The sequence below is a fragment of the Coregonus clupeaformis genome, unplaced genomic scaffold (assembly GCF_020615455.1).
Source record: "Coregonus clupeaformis isolate EN_2021a unplaced genomic scaffold, ASM2061545v1 scaf3158, whole genome shotgun sequence".
NCBI lineage: Eukaryota > Metazoa > Chordata > Actinopteri > Salmoniformes > Salmonidae > Coregonus > Coregonus clupeaformis.
This window is the reverse complement of record NW_025536612.1, coordinates 16,489-24,774: the sequence shown is the minus strand read 5'-3', so window position 1 is coordinate 24,774 and position 8,286 is coordinate 16,489. Positions and strand designations below refer to the sequence as shown.

General features: G+C 36.8%; 1 long non-coding RNA gene across 1 annotated transcript; it reads right to left on the bottom strand.

Annotated features, from left to right (window-relative positions):
* Positions 1-214: 214 nt before the first annotated feature.
* Positions 215-2,881, bottom strand: LOC123489673. Its single transcript, XR_006660593.1, has 3 exons — positions 2,841-2,881; positions 1,926-2,003; positions 215-243 (listed from the first exon to the last, which is right to left on the bottom strand). It is a non-coding gene; the product is annotated as an uncharacterized LOC123489673 (long non-coding RNA).
* Between the last annotated feature and the right edge of the window lie 5,405 nt (positions 2,882-8,286).

The window sequence follows — 8,286 nt, the reverse complement described above, 5'->3', positions numbered from 1 at the left end:
TTTACGCAATGATATCGAAACAAGTTACGGGATGTTGATATTGTGAACATTTTACACAAAAAGTTGGTTGTAATACAGTAAAAAGCCATTTAATTTATATACTGGAATGAACTGAGACATCAATTTAATTTAAATAGAAAATATCTACAATAAATGTGTAATAACCTGTTGGAAGGATGAAGTGGATTTCTGTCTCACTTCTGGGTCTGCTGAAGGTTGAGCTGGGATCTTGTCACTTGGTGTCTGCAACGAAATACAACAATAACATGTCATAAATATTGTGTTATATAATATAGATCTTATCTAATTAGTAAACTAATGATTGTACTCAGTTCAGTCACAATATATTCCTACCACCTGTCTATCATAATCGCCTTTGGGGTGAGACTCATTGCTGAGGTCAAGGGCTTCATTGACCACAGATGTTAGGAAAGATAATTCATATGTGGATCTGGGCTTTTTATGCAAGACTCTATAGAAATGGTTAAAACTGTACAATATCTGCTAACCAACAATATGAGGACCGTGTAACACACACACTCTACTCTGGTTGGGTCATACCATATCGGGACGTCATCTGAAACACATTTACGTCTTGAACAGACTAAGTACGAAATGAGGACCTGACGACTGAACACATCTAGAGTCAAGGTTCCTGACTTTGAGTTATCCTTTTGTGGTCAAAGAAAGCTCACAACCTTAAAAGTAATGTAAATGGATCTACTGTCATATAAATTAAATCACGCAAATTGATAAGAAGTATGTTAAATGGGCAAAAACATTGCCCAAAAAACCAACAAACATAGGTATTAGAGAGAATATAGATTAATTTTATGTTTTGAGGGGCGGTTAGTTCTGTCAAATGGTCGGGCTAATTTTGTTTATGCAATGATATCGAAACAAGTTACAGGATGTTAATATTGTGAACATTTTACACAAAAAGTAGGTTGTAATACAGTAAAAAGCCATTTAATTTATATACTGGAATGAACTGAGACATCAATTTAATTTAAATAGAAAATATCTACAATAAATGTGTAATAACCTGTTGGAAGGATGAAGTGGATTTCTGTCTCACCTCTGGGTCTGCTGAAGGTTTATCTGGGATCTTTTCACTTGGTGTCTGCAACAAATTACAACAATAACATGTCAGAAATATTGTGTTATATAATATAGATCGTATCTAATTAGTAAACTAATTATCATACTCAGTTCAGTCACAATATATTCCTACCACCTGTCTATCATAATCGCCTTTGGGGTAAGACTCATTGCTGAGGTCAAGGGCTGCATTGACCACAGATGTTAGGAAAGATAATTCATATGTGGATCTGGGCTTATTATGCAAGACTCTATAGAAATGGTTAAAACTGTACAATATCTGCTAACCAACAATATGAGGACCGTGTAACACACACACTCTACTCTGGTTGGGTCATACCATATCGGGACGTCATCTGAAACACATTTATGTCTTGAACAGACTAAGTACGAAATGAGGACCTGACGACTGAACACATCTAGAGTCAAGGTTCCTGACTTTGAGTTATCCTTTTGTGGTCAAAGAAAGCTCACAACCTTAAAAGTAATGTAAATGGATCTACTGCCATATAAATTAAATCACGCAAATTGATAAGAAGTATGTTAAATGTGCAAAAACACTGCCCAAAAAACAAACAAACATAGGCATTATAGAGAATAAAGATTAATTTTATGTTTTGAGGGGCGGTTAGTTCTGTCAAATGGTCGGGCTAATTTTGTTTACGCAATGATATCGAAACAAGTTACGGGATGTTGATATTGTGAACATTTTACACAAAAAGTTGGTTGTAATACAGTAAAAAGCCATTTAATTTATATACTGGAATGAACTAAGACATCAATTTAATTTAAATAGAAAATATATATAATAAATGTGTAATAACCTGTTGGAAGGATGAAGTGGATTTCTGTCTCACCTCTGGGTCTGCTGAAGGTTTATCTGGGATCTTTTCACTTGGCGTCTGCAACAAATTACAACAATAACATGTCAGAAATATTGTGTTATATAATATAGATCGTATCTAATTAGTAAACTAATTATCATACTCAGTTCAGTCACAATATATTCCTACCACCTGTCTATCATAATCGCCTTTGGGGTGAGACTCATTGCTGAGGTCAAGGGCTTCATTGACCACAGATGTTAGGAAAGATAATTCATATGTGGATCTGGGCTTATTATGCAAGACTCTATAGAAATGGTTAAAACTGTACAATATCTGCTAACCAACAATATGAGGACCGTGTAACACACACACTCTACTCTGGTTGGGTCATACCATATCGGGACGTCATCTGAAACACATTTACGTCTTGAACAGACTAAGTACGAAATGAGGACCTGACGACTGAACACATCTAGAGTCAAGGTTCCTGACTTTTAGTTATCCTTTTGTGGTCAAAGAAAGCTCACTACCTTAAAAGTAATGTAAATGGATCTACTGTCATATGAATTAAATCACGCAAATTGATAAGAAGTATGTTAAATGGGCAAAAACATTGCCCCCCCCCCAAAAAAAAACATAGGCATTAGAGAGAATAAAGATTAATTTTATGTTTTGAGGGGCGGTTAGTTCTGTCAAATGGTCGGGCTAATTTTGTTTACGCAATGATATCGAAACAAGTTACGGGATGTTGATATTGTGAACATTTTACACAAAAAGTTGGTTGTAATACAGTAAAAAGCCATTTAATTTATATATTAGAATGAACTGAGACATCAATTTAATTTAAATAGAAAATTTCTACAATAAATGTTTAATAACCTGTTGGAAGGATGAAGTGGATTTCTGTCTCACCTCTGGGTCTGCTGAAGGTTGAGCTGGGATCTTGTCACTTGGTGTCTGCAACGAAATACAACAATAACATGTTAGAAATATTGTATATAATATAGATCATATCTAATTAGTAAGCTAATGATAATACTCAGTTCAGTCACCATATATTCCTACCACCTATCTATCATAATCGCCTTTGGGGTGAGACTCATTGCTGTGGTCAAGGGCTGCATTGACCACAGATGTTAGGAAAGATAATTCATATGTGGATCTGGGCTTTTTATGCTTTTTAGAAATGGTTAAAATTGTACAATATCTGCTAACCACCAATATGAGGACCGTGTAACACACACACTCTACTCTGGTTGTGTCATACCATATCGGGACGTCACCTGAAACACATTTACGTCTTGAACAGACTAAGTACGAAATGAGGACCTGACGACTGAACACATCTAGAGTCGAGTTTCCTGACTTTGAGTTATCCTTTTGTGGTCAAAGAAAGCTCACAACCTTAAAAGTAATGTAAATGGATCTACTGCCATATAAATTAAATCACGCAAATTGATAAGAAGTATGTTAAATGTGCAAAAACACTGCCAAAAAACAAACAAACATAGGCATTAGAGAGAATAAAGATTAATTTTATGTTTTGAGGGGCGGTTAGTTCTGTCAAATGGTCGGGCTAATTTTGTTTACTTAATGATATCAAAACAAGTTACGGGATGTTGATATTGTGAACATTTTACACAAAAAGTTGGTTGTAATAGAGTAAAAAGCCATTTAATTTATATATTGGAATGAACTGAGGCATCAATTTAATTTAAATAGAAAATATCTACAATAAATGTTTAATAACCTGTTGGAAGGATGAAGTGGATTTCTGTCTCACTTCTGGGTCTGCTGAAGGTTGAGCTGGGATAATGTCACTTGGTGTCTGCAACGAAATACAACAATAACATGTCATAAATATTGTGTTATATAATATAGATCATATCTAATTAGTAAACTAATGATTGTACTCAGTTCAGTCACAATATATTCCTACCACCTGTCTATCATAATCGCCTTTGGGGTGAGACTCATTGCCGTGGTCAAGGCCTGCATTGACCACAGATGTTAGGAAAGATAATTAATATGTGGATCTGGGCTTTTTATGCAATACTCTATAGAAATGGTTAAAACTGTACAATATCCGCTAACCAACAATATGAGGACCGTGTAACACACACACTCTACTCTGGTTGGGTCATACCATATCGGGACGTCATCTGAAACACATTTACGTCTTGAACAGACTAAGTACGAAATGAGGACCTGACGACTGAACACATCTAGAGTCAAGGTTCCTGACTTTGAGTTATCCTTTTGTGGTCAAAGAAAGGTCACAACCTTAAAAGTAATGTAAATGGATCTACTGTCATGTAAATTAAATCACGCAAATTGATAAGAAGTATGTTAAATGGGCAAAAACATTGCCCAAAAAACAATCAAACATAGGCATTAGAGAGAATAAAGATTAATTTTATGTTTTGAGGGGCGGTTAGTTCTGTCAAATGGTCGGGCTAATTTTGTTTATGCAATGATATCGAAAGAAGTTACAGGATGTTAATATTGTGAACATTTTACACAAAAAGTTGGTTGTAATACAGTAAAAACCCATTTAATTTATATACTGGAATGAACTGAGACATCAATTTAATTTAAATAGAAAATATCTACAATAAATGTGTAATAACCTGTTGGAAGGATGAAATGGATTTCTGTCTCACTTCTGGGTCTGCTGAAGGTTGAGCTGGGATCTTGTCACTTGGTGTCTGCAACAAAATACAACAATAACATGTCAGAAATATTGTGTTATATAATATAGATCATATCTAATTAGTAAACTAATGATCATACTCAGATCAGTCACAATATATTCCTACCACCTGTCTATCATAATCGCCTTTGGGGTGAGACTCATTGCTGAGGTCAAGGGCTGCATTGACCATAGACGTTAGGAGAGATAATTCATATGTGGATCTGGCCTTTTTATGCAAGACTCTATAGAAATTGTTAAAACTGTACAATATCTGCTAACCAACAATATGAGGACCGTGTAACACACACACTCTACTCTGGTTGGGTCATACCATATCGGGACATCATCTGAAACACATTTACGTCTTGAACAGACTAAGTACGAAATGAGGACCTGACGACTGAACACATCTAGAGTCAAGGTTCCTGACTTTGAGTTATCCTTTTGTGGTCAAAGAAAGCTCACAACCTTAAAAGTAATGTAAATGGATATACTGCTATATAAATTAAATCACGCAAATTGATAAGAAGTATGTTAAATGGGCAAAAATATTGCCCAAAAACAAACAAACATAGGCATTAGAGAGAATATAGATTAATTTTATGTTTTGAGGGGCGGTTAGTTCTGTCAAATGGTCGGGCTAATTTTGTTTACGCAATAATATTGAAACAAGTTACGGGATGTTGATATTGTGAACATTTTACACAAAAAGTTGGTTGTAATACAGTAAAAAGCCATTTAATTTATATACTGGAATGAACTGAGTCATCAATTTAATTTAAATAGAAAATTTCTACAATAAATGTGTAATAACCTGTTGGAAGGATGAAGTGGATTTCTGTCTCACTTCTGGGTCTGCTGAAGGTTGAGCTGGGATCTTGTCACTTGGTGTCTGCAACAAAATACAACAATAACATGTCAGAAATATTGTGTTATATTAATATAGATCATATCTAATTAGTAAACTAATGATCATACTCAGTTCAGTCACAATATATTCCTACCACCTGTCTATCATAATCGCCTTTGGGGTGAGACTCATTGCTGAGGTCAAGGGCTGCATTGACCATAGACGTTAGGAGAGATAATTCATATGTGGATCTGGCCTTTTTATGAAAGACTCTATAGAAATGGTTAAAACTGTACAATATCTGCTAACCAACAATATGAGGACCGTGTAACACACACACTCTACTCTGGTTGGGTCATACCATATCGGGACATCATCTGAAACACATTTACGTCTTGAACAGACTAAGTACGAAATGAGGACCTGACGACTGAACACATCTAGAGTCAAGGTTCCTGACTTTGAGTTATCCTTTTGTGGTCAAAGAAAGATCACAACCTTAAAAGTAATGTAAATGGATATACTGTCATATAAATTAAATCACACAAATTGATAAGATGTATGTTAAATGGGCAAAAACATTGCCCAAAAAACAAACAAACATAGGCATTAGAGAGAATAAAGATTAATTTTATGTTTTGGGGGGCGGTTAGTTCTGTCAAATGGTTTTGCTAATTTTGTTTACGCAATGATATCGAAACAAGTTACGGGATGTTGATATTGTGAACATTTTACACAAAAAGTTGGTTGTAATACAGTAAAAAGCCATTTAATTTATATACTGGAATGAACTGAGTCATCAATTTAATTTAAATAGAAAATTTCTACAATAAATGTTTAATAACCTGTTGGAAGGATGAAGTGGATTTCTGTCTCACTTCTGGGTCTGCTGAAGGTTGAGCTGGGATCTTGTCACTTGGTGTCTGCAACGAAATACAACAATAACATGTCAGAAATATTGTGTTATATAATATCGATCATATCTAATTAGTAAGCTAATGATCATACTCAGTTCAGTCACCATATATTCCTACCACCTGTCTATCATAATCGCCTTTGGGGTGAGACTCATTGCTGTGGTCAAGGGCTGCATTGACCACAGATGTTAGGAAAGATAATTCATATGTGGATCTGGGCTTTTTATGCAAGACTATAGAAATGGTTAAAACTGTACAATATCTGCTAACCAACAATATGAGGATCGTGTAAAACACACACTCTACTCTGGTTGGGTCATACCATATCGGGACGTCATCTGAAACACATTTACGTCTTGAACAGACTAAGTACGAAATGAGGACATGACGACTGAACACTTCTAGGGTCAAGGTTCCTGACTTCGAGTTATTCTTTTGTGGTCAAAGAAAGCTCACAACCTGAAAAGTAATGTAAATGGATCTACTGCCATATAAATTAAATCACGCAAATTGATAAGTACAGTGAGGGAAAAAAGTATTTGATCCCCTGCTGATTTTGTACGTTTGCCCACTGATAAAGACATGATCAGTCTATAATTTTAATGGTAAGTTTATTTGAACAGTGAGAGACAGAATAACAAAAAAAGAAATCCAGAAAAACGCATGTCAAAAATGTTATAAATTGATTTGCATTTTAATGAGAGAAAGAAGTATTTGACCCCTCTGCAAAACATGACTTAGTATTTGGAGGCAAAACCCTTGTTGGCAATCACAGAGGTCTGACGTTTCTTGTAGTTGGCCACCAGGTTTGCACACATCTCAGGAGGGATTTTGTCTCACTCCTCTTTGCAGATCTTCTCCAAGTCATTAAGGTTTCGAGCCTGACGTTTGGCAACTCGAACCTTCAGCTCCCTCCACAGATGTTCTATGGGATTAAGGTCTGGAGACTGGCTAGGCCACTCCAGGACCTTAATTTGCTTCTTCTTGAGCCAATCCTTTGTTGCCTTGGCCGTGTGTTTTGGGTCATTGTCATGCTGGAATACCCATCCACGACCCATTTTCAATGCCCTGGCTGAGGGAAGGAGGTTCTCACCCAAGATTTGACGGTACATGGCCCCGTCCATCTTCCCTTTGATGTGGTGAAGTTGTCCTGTCCCCTTAGCAGAAAAACACCCGCAAAGCATAATGTTTCCACCTCCATGTTTGATGGTGTGGATGGTGTTCATGGGGTCATAGGCAGCATTACTCCTCCTCCAAACACGGCGAATTGAGTTGATGCCAAAGAGATCCATTTTGGTCTCATCTGACCACAACACTTTCACCCAGTTCTCCTCTGAATCATTGAGATGTTCATTGGCAAACTTCAGACGGGCCTGTATATGTGCTTTCTTGAGCAGGGGGACCTTGTGGGCCCTGCAGTCCTTCACGGCGTAGTGTGTTACCAATTGTTTTCTTGGTGACTATGGTCCCAGCTGCCTTGAGATCATTGAAAAGATCCTCCCGTGTAGTTCTGGACTCATTCCTCACCATTCTCATGATCATTGCAACTCCACAAGGTGAGATCTTGCATGGAGCCCCAGGCCAAAGGAGATTGACAGATATTTTGTGTTTCTTTCATTTGCGAATAATCACACCAACTGTTGTCACCTTCTCACCAAGCTGCTAGCGAAGGTCTTGTAGCCCATTCCAGCCTTGTGTAGGTCTACAATCTTGTCCCTGACAGCCTTGGAGTGCTCTTTGGTCTTGGCCATGGTGGAGAGTTTGGAATCTGATTGATTGATCGCTTCTGTGGATAGGTGTCTTTTATACAGGTAACAAGCTGAGATTAGGAGCACTCCCTTTAAGAGTGTGATCCTAATCTCAGCTCGTTACCTGTATTAAAGACACCTGGGAGCC